Source organism: Prinia subflava, chromosome 9 (genome assembly GCF_021018805.1).
Source record: "Prinia subflava isolate CZ2003 ecotype Zambia chromosome 9, Cam_Psub_1.2, whole genome shotgun sequence".
Classification (NCBI taxonomy): Eukaryota; Metazoa; Chordata; class Aves; order Passeriformes; family Cisticolidae; genus Prinia; species Prinia subflava.
In genome coordinates, this window is record NC_086255.1 from 31,534,231 (window position 1) to 31,546,842 (window position 12,612).

Here is a 12,612-nt window from a genome sequence, read left to right on the forward strand (position 1 = left end):
AAGCTTTGGAGCACCCAAAGAGCTCTTCCTGAGCTCCCTGGAGCAGAGGGAGACCAAGGGGAGACTCACTGGGACCTGCAGCTCCTCCTGAGGGCAGCTCCAATCTCTGCTCCCTGTGACAGGGACAGCACCCAGGGAAGGGCTGGAGCTGTGCCAGGAGAGGTTTAGGCTGGAGATCAGGGAAAGGCTCTTCCCCAGAGGGTGCTGGCACTGCCCAGGCTCTCAGGGAATGGGCACGGCCCCGAGGCTGTCACAGCTCCAGGAGAGCTTGGACAGCGCTGCCAGGGGTGCACAGGGTGGGGTTGTTGGGGTGTCTGGGCAGGAACAGGAGCTGGATCCATGATCCCCGTGGGTCCCTCCCAGCTCAGCACATTCCATGGTTTCCAACCACTCTGGTCTGCAGCTGGGGACTGAAAAAAGCCAGGACTGGCCCTGCAAATGCTGCAAAGCTACGGAGCAGAAGCTGCTCTCTGCCTGCAGCCGTGCCCGGATGAAGCAGCAGCAGCCAGCGGTGATGTGGAGAGCAGGAATGCTCCCAGGGACACTGATCCATGAGCTCCCACCACTGCAGCGTGAGGCAGAGGAGGAGAGCAGTGGGAGCAGCCCCAGAGAGAGCAGGGCTGTGGTCTGGGGGTCACACACAGACACTGCACTGCGAGCGTGGGGTGCCCCACCACAGGGACCCCGCAGACACAGCTCCCGGCAGCTGGGCCACTGCAAAAGATTGGCACTTTGTTCCCTTGCAGGATGGTTCCATCCTCACCCCCTGGAGGAATCACAAACAGCCCTTGGAAACAGCTCCTCTGGAGATGAATATAAAAAAATACCAAAATCATCGAAACTCACGCAGGTTTCTGACCTGTGTCAGTCACAGGCACTCAGCCACAACGCCCTGACTCCAATCAAATGAGTCCCACTCCAGCTCCAGCCAGCACTTCCAGAGGCAGCTGCTTGTGCCAGCTCCATGGCATCTCACTTGGCTGGCTAAAAGATGGGAAAATAGCCCATCAGCACTGGGACCCGCGTGGATTTCAGGTATAAACCACAGTTTTACACCTGTAAAAGTCAGGCACTGCCACTGAGCAAAGCATGGCTATCCCCAAATGCTTCCCTCCTGCTCCAGGACCTGCAGTAGGATGGGAAGAAGCCTCGTCTTGCTGTCACTACACCTTTGAGCTGCTTGAAAATGTTCAGAAATTGGATTTATTTTGTTTTTTCCTGAGCTACGACCAGTAAAATTTGAGATATGGTTGGGGAGTTAATTTAGCGATGTAGAAGAAAAAGTCCAAGAAAGATTTCCGTTGTCCAAGAAAAGACCTTTTCATTCCAGCCCCAGTGATGCTGGGCAGGGCCAGGTAGCCAAGCATTTCCCAGGAGTCCCTGGAAAGGGCACCCCAGGAAAACCATTGGAGAAACCTTGGATTGTCATCCCAAACCTCTTTCCAAACACTTCCACCACCAGCAGTGCTGTCAAAGCCCTGGCCCCTGTGTAATCAACTACCCCTTCTCATTAAAAAGGGGAAAACATGAAATTATTTTATATGTCAGAGCTTCACCCATGATATCACAGAGTGCAAAGAGCAGAAGGAGCCTTTTCTGCAATACTGTAAAAAATGGGACTTTAATGGAAAAGAAAATATTATGTTCTGGAGTTTTTAATTTTACTGGGGGTATTTTTTTTTGTTTATTTTCCAGTCCTTAAGTTGTAGATTTCCTCCCCACTGTTCTTTCTGCAAAACTTAATAACACCAGGCAAGTGTTGTGTGGCAGCAGTAGAGCAGTGAGGAGCAACAACAGCAAAATTACTGGAATTAATCAAAAAAGAGCCATCTGGTGTGCAAAGCAGTGGCTAAACCTCAATAATCCTTCGAAAACAGGAAAAATCTGGAAAGGCAACTTGAAGGAGCAAAGCAGTAAATACAGAGAGGACTGGAAGAGTAGAAAGGGCTTGAGGATTTGGGGGAGCTCCAGACTGTTCAGCCCCTGGTTAAACATCTTGGGGGAGAAATGCCTGGATTTGTAATTCCCTGTTTCCTCCAACAGCCCTGATCAAACCCAGCCCTGGAGCTGCTGAGAACCGTCCTGCAGCAGCACAGCAGGGAACTGCAGGGAATCCACCAAAAGAAGCGTGGGCAGCAGGGGAGGGGGGATTCTGCCCCTCTGCCCCTGTGCTCAGGTGAGAGCCCACCTGCAGAGCTGCCCCAGCCCTGGGGCCAGCACAGGAGGGACCTGGAGCTGCTGCAGAGAGGCCGGGGGAGGCACCAGGATGAGCAGAGGGATGGAGCAGCTCTGCTGGGAGGAAAGGCTGGGAGAGCTGGGGGTGTTCAGCCTGGAGAGGAGAAGGCTCCAGGGAGAGCTCAGAGTCCCTGCCAGGGCCTGAAGGGGCTCCAGGAGAGCTGGAGAGGGACTGGGGACAAGGGATGGAGGGACAGGACACAGGGAATGGCTTCCACTGCCAGAGAGCAGGGCTGGATGGGATCTTGGGCAGGAATTGTTCCCTGGCAGGGTGGGCAGGCCCTGGCACAGGGTGCCCAGAGCAGCTGTGGCTGCCCCTGGATCCCTGGCAGTGCCCAAGGCCAGGCTGGACTTTGGGGCTTGGAGCAGCCTGGGACAGTGGAAGGTCTCCCTGCCCATGGCAGGGGCAGGAATAGATGATCTTTAATTCCCTTCCAACCCAAACCATTGTGGGATTCTGTGATCCAAAAGACAGAAATGATGATTCCTTCATAGACGACACAGAGTGATCAGCAGCCTTCACCCTTCCCTCCTCCTTCTCTCCTCATCTGTCAGTGGAAAAGGAAGGAGTTTTCCCAGGAGTGGGAGCTCTCCATGGCTGCTGTCCCTGTGCCCAGCCGATCCCAGCCCAGGGCTGAGACTGCTGCACACCCACAGCTCCTCTGGATGCTGGGCACAGCCCAGCGGGGGAAATGGATCTGGGAGGATTCTCAAAGCCCGGCTGAAAGCTCACACAGCCTTGTGCATCTGTGTGCAAACTCTGAGACAGAAAATGCTGACTTGGAAAGGCCCTGGGACAGCACAGACATTGCTGAGAGAGAAACTGAACTGGAAACAAGGTTCAAAGGATGGCCTTGCAAAGAATAACAGAACTGTGAAAGATGCATTGTAGCAAGACCACGTGGGGTAAAATAATAGGTAATGGGGGTTAGAAGCATTAGCAGCACTGTGTGGCAAAAGCTAATAGGTTGAAAATAATTTATAAGGTATTGTAAACACGAAATAGTTTGGCTTCTGAACAAATGGCATTGAGTTGTACATCTCTTGTGTCTCATCCTTCTATGAGCTTGATAACAGAATAAAATCTTTTAAAATAAAATAAAATAAAATATTATTAAAAATACATAAAATATTATTTCAATTTTATTTAAAATATATATTTAAAATAACATTTTAAAATAGAATAAAATCCTTAAAAAAAAGAAAGGAATTAATCTCGGTTGCCCCATCCCTGTAGAGCTGGTTTTTTCCAACATCCAGCTGCTTTCCATGCACACACAGAGCAGCAGCTTCCAAGCATCCCAAGGTTTCCTGGGGAGATGCAAGCACTGTCCCGCTGAGCAAGAACAAACCCTGTTATCTCGGAGCAGGTTCACAGGCACCCGACAAATATTTAATTAAACGCTGGGGAAATATTTAATTAACAGCCTCTGTTTCTAATTAGGAGTGGAGAGGATGTGAAGGCAGCACAAGGGAAAAGTCACCAAAGCTTCTGCTGCTTCAGCAGTGATGCCTCAGTGCAGGGGAGAGCCCTGACGTGGTGTTAGCAGAGAATTAGGGTTAAATCATGTTAGATTAAGCAAATTAAATAATAATTATAGAATATATAATATGATATTCTATATAATCAAATTAATTCATTTAATTATTATAAATATAATTAATTATTATTAATCATATTAATAACATTAAATGATAAAGCACATCACACATGTCCCACCCCAGTGTCACAGGGCACATCACGTGCAGGATGCTCCTCAAAGAGGGCAGGACTGGGAGGACACCACCACTGTCCCTTCACTGTGTGAGGGGAAAGAAAACCCACAGCACCAAGAAAACATCACCTTAAACCACCTGCACATCCTGTTTGTGCTGACTCCTGCAGCCATGGGCTCTGGGAAACCTAAAAGCAGCCTGGAAAATCCCTCTTTCCATGACAAAAGTATCAGGTTTTGGATTCACAGGGCTGAAATTTAATAGGCAGCCCCCCAGAGGTGTCAGTGATGTAGGCATCCAATGAAATCCTGATTTCTTTCACTCTTTAGGTGTGAGCAGCTGACAGACAAAACTGTTCTCCAGTGATATTCCCTCTTCTCCAAGAGCCAGGAGTAAGGATGGGGATTACAAAAGCACCTCTTTAATATGCTCAGTGCCCAAACCAATCCAGGTATTCACCAGGACAGGACACTGGGGTTTTCTAAAGCCCTATTTAACCCTTCAGCTCCTAATAAAACCCATGAGGTTCCTGCTCCTCCCCATCTCAAACAGTATTTTGCAGATTTGGGCTGATTCCCTATAAAAATGAGTTATCACCTGGCAGAAAAGCTCATCCAAAGCCATGTGGGAATGTGTCAGGAGAGTGGAGACCCCTCCCCAGTTCTCAGCTATGGAAGGACTTTGGGGAGGGAGCTCATCCATTTCCCCTGCATGTGCCACCAGGCAGGGAAATGAACACCCACGGGATTTCCTCATTTCCCAGGGGCTCCAGAGGCAATGGCTGCACCCAGGAGCAGGAGGGGAGGCAAGGCCAGGGCAGCACAGGGGATGAGGATGGGAATGGCGCAGAGGAGAGGCTGGAGCACAGGGCAGGAAAGGAGGAACCAGATTTCAGTCATACCTCAAATCCCAGCCCCCTGATGGGGAGGGCAAATCCCAGAATCTCAGGATGCTTTGGGATGGAAGGGACCTTAAAACTCATCCCATTCCAGCCCTGCCATGGGCAGGGACACCTCCCACTGTCCCAGGCTGCTCCAAGCCCCAAAGTCCAGCCTGGCCTTGGGCACTGCCAGGGATCCAGGGGCAGCCACAGCTGCTCTGGGCACCCTGTGCCAGGGCCTGCCCACCCTGCCAGGGAACAATTCCTGCCCAAGATCCCATCTGAACCTACTCCCTGTCAGTTTGAGGCCATTTCCCCTTGTCCTGCCACTCCATCCCTTGTAAATAGTTTCTCTCAGTGTTTCCTGCAGCTCCTCCAGGCACTGCAAGATCACAATTATTTCACCCCTGAGCTTCTCTTCTCCAGGCTGAGAAGAGCTTTTCCCACCCAGTTATTTCCCCTCCCACTTTTAGTCTGGAGAAAACCATTCATTCCAGTGGTGCTGCAGCACTGTGGGTTTGGGATGGGATGCAGCGATGGCAGAGGAAAAGCAGCTCCCATTTTGGGCAGCATGGCACAGTTCGTGTATGGAAATCAAATATATTTTCAACATGTTATGGAGGCTTCTTTATTTCTATCAATTATTCTCCTGCAGGGCAGATAACACCATAGTACTCTTCTTTTTGCCATGCTTTCTTTAAAAAAGTAAGATTATTTTAAGGGAAAAGCAGGCTTCTAAAAATGAGATATCTGGCCACTCTATTAAATACATTTTTTCTGACTATGCTTCCAATAATATTTTCTAGGTTTCTTTGCATAAGCCCCCTTCCTTCCCATCAGCTTGGGGAATGCACAATCCCTGAGTGGCATTGGCACCTCATTATCCAATTAAAATGGCTCGTTTTTAACAAAGAAATAATGTTGGAATAAATATGATTAGGTCAATGATTAATTTGAGCTGCTAGTACATGAAATAGCTTTGCAATTAATTTGGGGAGGTTTGCATGTTTTAAGCTCCTGAGCATAATTGTGACAAGTGGCATCGCTGGGGCTCCCCTAATTAATTTGTTAATGTGAGCACAGGGGGGTCACCCCCGTGCCAGAAGTTAAAGGGGAAATTATGTATTTTTTTAAAGAAAAACAAAGCACTCGGGAATAGATTCCTGACATCTCCTCTGTAGCCAACCAGAGGGATTTTCCAGCAGCAGAGCTGCCTCCTGCTTCCCTGGGAGGAGGAACACGCTGGGTATGATCAGGAAATGAAGCGGTTTGATTTAACAGGGACACCAACATTCCAGGTCAGAAGCAGGCAGCACACAATTCCCAAGGGGATAACCTCTGGAAAAGGAACCTTTAGCTCAAGGCTGGATTGTTTGAATAGGTTCAGTGCAAGGTCCTCCAGGGCTGCTTGGAGGGAAAGGTGTGGCTGTCTCCCAGCAGAGCAGGAGCCCTGCTCTTCATGGGGTCAGGAAGGTTGGAAAAGCCCCCAGGGGGATCAAGGCCAGCACTGAGCCAGCACTGCCTGATGGCCACAGCCACACCACGTCCCCAAGTGCCACATCCACATGGCTCTGAACACCCCCAGCCATGGGCACTCCAACCCTCCCTGGGCAGCCCCTGCCAAGGCCTGAGCTCCCTTTCCATGCACAAATTCCTGCTGCTGCCCAAGCTGAGCCTCCCCTGGCCCAGCCTGAGGCCGTTTGCCCTTGTCCTGTCCCTGTTCCCTGGGAGCACAGCCCGACCCCCCCTGGCTGTCCCCTCCTGTCAGGAGCTGTGCAGAGCCACAAGGTCCCCCCTGAGCCTCCTTTTCTCCAGGCTCAGCCCTTTCCCAGCTCCCTCAGCCTCTCCTGGCATCCCTGACATCCCTCCCGGATCTCACACTCCCAGAGCCTGCTCGGGGATGGAGAGCAGAATTGTTTTGCATTCCTGCTGCATCTGGAGATCCCAGCTGTCAAACCCTCGGTGCCTGAGCTCTGCCACTTTCCAGAGGTAACCAATTAATTTTATGATGCCACTTGAGAGGGCTGGAGATGGAGTTACAGAGCATCTAATGATCAAAGAAAATAGGGAACAGTATAAATAGAGATGTCCTCCCATTCCCCATTCCCCTATTGATACGCTTTCTAATAAAGGACACTTTCTAATAAAAGAGTCTCCAGACTGCCCTGGGAATGATCCCATTTTCATATGAAAAGCACAAATACTGCATTTATCATCACTGGTGACTGAAAGACACTGACAGGGACAGGAGGTGCCTCAGTGCAAGCAAAAATAGAAGAGGACATAGGCTTTTCCCACTTCACACCCCACCATTTCCATCAGTTCTTTTTTTATTTAATGTTGGGGGGATAATATCACCTGGGAGAACCATGGATACAGCCTGGGTGTGTTCAAGGTATAACTGAGACTCCCAGACTGGTTTGGGTTGGAAGGGAATTAAAGATCATCTATTCCACCCCCTGCCATGGCAGGGACACCTTCCACTGTCCCAGGCTGCTCCAAGCCCCAAAGTCCAGCCTGGCCTTGGGCACTGCCAGGGCTCCAGGGGCAGCCACAGCTGCTCTGGGCACCCTGTGCCAGGGCCTGCCCACCCTGCCAGGGAACAATTCCTGCCCAAGATCCCATCCATCCTTCATCCCTGGCAGTGGGGAGCCATTCCCTGAGTCCTGTCCCTCTGTCCCTTGTCCAAAGCTGTGGGAGGGATGAGCTGTCCCCAGGGCTGCTGTCACTGTCCCTGCCCACGGCAGTGTGGAACAGGAGGTGGCACTTGTCCCACAGCAGCACAAATGAGCTGGGACGTGCCAGCCCCACCAGAGAATCCCATTTCTTTGCCAGCACCTCCTGAACAAAGTGGTGCAAATAAAAACCCCACCTGAGCTTGGCACTTCCTGCTGCAAACCCTGATTTATGAACATTGCTCTGCACAACCACTGCTGGAGTGGCCCAGGGCTGCAGAACCAGAGGTGCATTTGCTCTGCTCCTGGCTTTTTTAATCTGGGATTCATTTCCTACAGGGAGAAGGAATGCTCCCTCTGAGGGTGATATTCCTGTGGCAAAGCTGCCTTTCCATTTTACAGCCCATCTCTGACGTAAGGGATTGACTCATCCACACCTGTCCAGGGCATCTGAATGAATGGCAGCCAGGAGAAATTTGCCAAAAAACACACGTGTTATTTGCCCAAAAATACACGTATCACCTTTCCTACTGCACTGCTTCCATTTTAAAAATGTCCAGCTTTCAGATTTAGGAATTGTTTTACCCATCTGCTTCCTGGGAAATAAGAAATCCAAGACCCATCCTCACTGCTGCCCTCCAGGAGGATACAAGGAATTTTTTTTCCTAAAAATAAGTAACCTAAGTGGAAAAGTCCTTCCCAAGACTTTTTCTTTCAGAACAGCGAGCTTGGAAAATCTGGGAAATCCCCACACTGTGGTTTTCCTGGTAAAAACCACCATGTCCAGATGGAGCAAGCCCTTCAAATTTAGGATGGCAAGTGATTCCTGTTCCCTGGGTGCTGCACAGAAATGGAGGCCATGCAGGAGGATATGCCTGCAAAAAGGCTGAGGAAGGGGAAAGCACATTGGGAGTGGGAATTGAAACCTGTATTAATCAACAAAAGCTTTAGGAGTCTCTTTTATTTCCTTTCCAACATAAAAAAGTTCAAGGCCAGGTTGGATGGGGCTTGGAGCAACCTGGGATAGTGGAAAATGTCCCTGTTCATGCAAGGGGCGGGACTGGATGAGACTGAAGGTCCTTTCCAACCCAAATCATTCCAGGATTCTGGGATAAAACAGAAATCACAAATGTTATTGGAGATGGGAGACAACACAAAGAAACCCAGGTCTGTATCTGGACTGCTTTAGGCTTTGGGGTCCATCCTCCCCACAGCAGAAGGGATTATACAACACTTCATGTTCTATTCTGTGCAACTCCACCGAGTTTGCAGGACAACCCAGTAAATATCCTAAGTGAGATTTCTGAAGCTTCCATGAGGGATTTGAACAGCCAGCTGCTGGGGAAGCTGAAATGATCTGTAAATATTCAGCTTGTGAAGCACTTTAACAGTTGTTCTTAGTGAAACAACACAGAGCTCCACAAAGTCCAAGCTGCAGGATCCTGAGCTGCTTCCCTCCTGCCTTCTCCCCCAAAATCATCTGGGTCCCCCTTCAGGGATGAACACAGGGTTAAAGCTGCTCGTTAATTAATAGTCCATCACTCATTTATCAACACATTTACTCATCAGAAACCCCTCATCTGCTGTTACCTGCCTGCAATGGAAATACTTTGAGCAATATAAAGTCTCCACATCAAATGTTGTTGCATTCCCAAAGCCTTTTACTGCTGGAAGCAATGGTTATGGCGGAATTCTCTCCTCCTTACAAAGATTTATCTTTACTGCAAAAGCTCTGAATACAATCCTATTTCTCAGCAATATAGAGATGGAACATCCAAAATAGTCCATAAATGCTTTCTCTTCCCAAGCTGCCTTCAAACCAAGCAAAACCCCTCCGATTTGAACACTGTTCTGTTTTCTACCACCACTTTTATTTGCACTATTTGAAAAATATTTCCCTGGGATGAGCAATATTTTAGACCTCATGTCAACAGAAGAATATTCTCAGCCTAATTATAGGAACTCTTAAAATTAACAGAAGCAAACCAAGTCATTAGCCTAGAATTGTATCCATCTAAAGATGGGTTGTGCTGGGAAGTTAAATTCAATTATCTTTTTTTGATAACAGATTAACAGAGGGATCAGTGCAACTAATGAAATACTTAATGAACAGGATTAAAAGAGCCAAGGCAAAAAAAGAAAAGAAATCAGGTGAACCAAGGCCACTGGAGATGCACTGAACAGGAATGGAAATTTTGTCTCTTTTCCCCATGGAAATTTAATTCCCAGACTGATGTGAGCATGGTAAGGGGGACAGAGCTTTCTCAACAGGGGAGATCCTGGATCGGCTGCTCCCTGTCCCCAAAACCTCATTCCTGTGCTGCACACCAAGATCAGGATCCACAGCTTGGGTCACAATGGAGCAACAGCACCAGAGGCTTCTAGCAGGACGTGGCTGATTCTCTGTGCCAATCAACTGGGCTCCAGGGTGGATCTCCTGTCCTGGGCTCCAGGGTGGATCTCCTGTCCTGGGCTCCAGGGTGGATCTCCTGTCCTGGTCCACAGGGCCACAGCCAGGTCACATTGTCACCAGAGCCCAGTGGGACACCCAGGCACTCACTGCCAGCCTTGGCCACGGAAACATCATGGAATTTTAGAAGGGTTTGGGTGGGGAGGGACCTTTAAAGCCCATCCCATCCCACCCTCTGCCATGGGCAGGGACACCTCCCACTGTCCCAGGCTGCTCCAAGCCCCAAAGTCCAGCCTGGCCTTGGGCACTGCCAGGGATCCAGGGGCAGCCACAGCTGCTCTGGGCACCCTGTGCCAGGGCCTGCCCACCCTGCCAGGGAACAATTCCTGCCCAATATCCCATCCAGCCCTGCCCTCTGGCAGTGGGAAACCATTCCCCTTGTAACTGCATCCCTTGCAAATAGTTTCTCTCCAAACCTCCCTGGGCAGCCCCTGCCAAGGCCTGAGCTCCCTTTCCATGCACAAATTCCTGCTGCTGCCCAAGCTGAGCCTCCCCTGGCCCAGCCTGAGGCCGTTTGCCCTTGTCCTGTCCCTGTTCCCTGGGAGCACAGCCCGACCCCCCCTGGCTGTCCCCTCCTGTCAGGAGCTGTGCAGAGCCACAAGGTCCCCCTGAGCCTCCTTTTCTCCATGTTTCCTGTAGCTCCTTCAGGCCCTGGAAGGCCACAGCTGGGTCACCTCAGAGCTTCTCCTCTCCAGGCTGAACAATCCCAGCTCTCCCAGCCTTTGCTCCCAGCAGAGCTGCTCCATCCCTCTGCAGTCCCTTGTGGCAGAGGGAGCTGAACGTGCTGCATTCAAACATAAGGATGAAGCCACAGAGGACCAGTGGGAACAGCTTTTCCAGGGACATTTTGCTGGGACATTCCGCTGGGACACGAGGACAACATCAACTGAAGCAGGAATTCTGCTCCATCCCACCTTTTCTTTATGGTCATTTTGCTGTAACACCCAGTGGAGAGGCTGATCTGAGGCTCATTCCCATCCTCTCCACACATCCCACTAAGTGCACCGGGGACCCTCCCCATGCAGGAATTCCCTGGGGGAATGCTGATCTCCAAAGGGGATTCAGAGCCACACTCCTATTCAGCACTTGATGAAAAGGGCTCATATTTAGGTCTCCTTCCCAAATAACTTCCTCTTGCCCTGCTTTCTCCTGAAAGCTCTTGGGAAACTGCTTGGTCTTTTCTGTGAGTCCAGGTGTGGGTGGCCCGATTTCCACGGCTTCCTTCCCATGCACATATCTCCAACAGGAGGGCAGAGAAAACTAAATAAACCAATAATAACTAAATAACCCACTGGCTAAACAAGCTGGGCTTCCCAGCACGTGCCAAACCAGCTGCAGGCCTCAAGATGCTCTGGCAAATAAAGAACCTGCTAAAACCACCCTGTGTAAAAGGGAGAGAGAGAAGCAGGTAAGCTCCCACACTCCAGAATATTGTTTGTCCTGGCATCAGGAGCTTGCCAGCCAGTCCTGTCTGCTTGGGATCATTTTGCAATTTATCTGCTAACAGCATAAAACCATCAAAGTCACCAGGGGGGTCTGGCAGCCAGGCTGGGCTCCTCCCCTTTGAGCATCACTGGCTGCAGCCTCTTCTGCTCCCAGCAGTTATCCCAGCAGCTGGGATAAAACAGCTAAAAATACGGAATTTGTCATCCCAAAATGAATCACTGGAGTCATTTGGAAATATGTTGAATGCAAAGCTAAAGGATTAAACCATGAAGGCAAGCACAGATCTGCACAAGTGCACAGAGAGGGTCTGTTACAGGGGCAGGTTTGCAGCCTTGGAACAGAGCACAGGGAAATCCAGCTCTCATTAACAAACTCTTCCACACGACTCTCTCTGCTCCTTTTCCTCCTCTCACATCCTCATTTTCCTGTGGCCTCACAGGACACCATTCCCACTGCTGCAAATACAAGGTACAAGCTGATTTAGAACCACAGAACCCCTGAATGGTTTGGGTTGGAAGGGACCTTAAAGCCCAACCAGTTCCACCCCTGCCATGATCAGGGACCTTTTCCACTATCCCAGGTTCTTCCAGCCTGGCCTTGGGCACTGCCAGGGATCCAGGGGCAGCCACAGCTGCTCTGGGCACCCTGTGCCAGGGCCTGCCCACCCTGCCAGGGAACAATTCCTGCCCAGTATCCAATTCCAACACATTCTCTTTCAGTTTGAATCCATTCCTCCTTACCAGGACTTCATGCTATGACACAGGAAGTTGGCACAGCCATAAAACCACCTTAGGAAAATCGTGGATTAGTTTCTATGTGCACTCAGAGAAATAAATCCTGGTCTGTGTTCAGATGATTTATTGTATTTTAAATGTATGGGCTCATGCAGTGTAATTGGTCGTGGCATATTTTGCATGATGAACACAACAAATTGGCTTTTGTGGAGCTGTTCCAAGCAGTTGTTCAAGACAAAAAAAGTAATTAGTGAAAGCAGCGATTAGTGACAAACTAAATGGGGAAAAATGGTTTTAACCAAATCTACTGTGAAATCTGCACCAGACAATTTTACTAAAGCCTCTTGGATTCCAGTTCCTTCCCAGGACTTGTTGAATTGCCATTGCACATAAACAGTCACAGACCACTGTGTGTAAATAACAGTTTAGAGAGGAAAATGAACCATTTGCATGGGA

At 49.7% G+C, this 12,612-nt stretch overlaps 1 protein-coding gene across 2 annotated transcripts in view; it reads right to left on the reverse strand.

Annotated features, from left to right (window-relative positions):
* Nucleotides 1-12,612, reverse strand: part of PRKG1 (protein kinase cGMP-dependent 1) — a 373,799-nt gene that overhangs the window by 183,757 nt on the left and 177,430 nt on the right. The gene's annotated exons all lie outside the window — the stretch shown is intronic.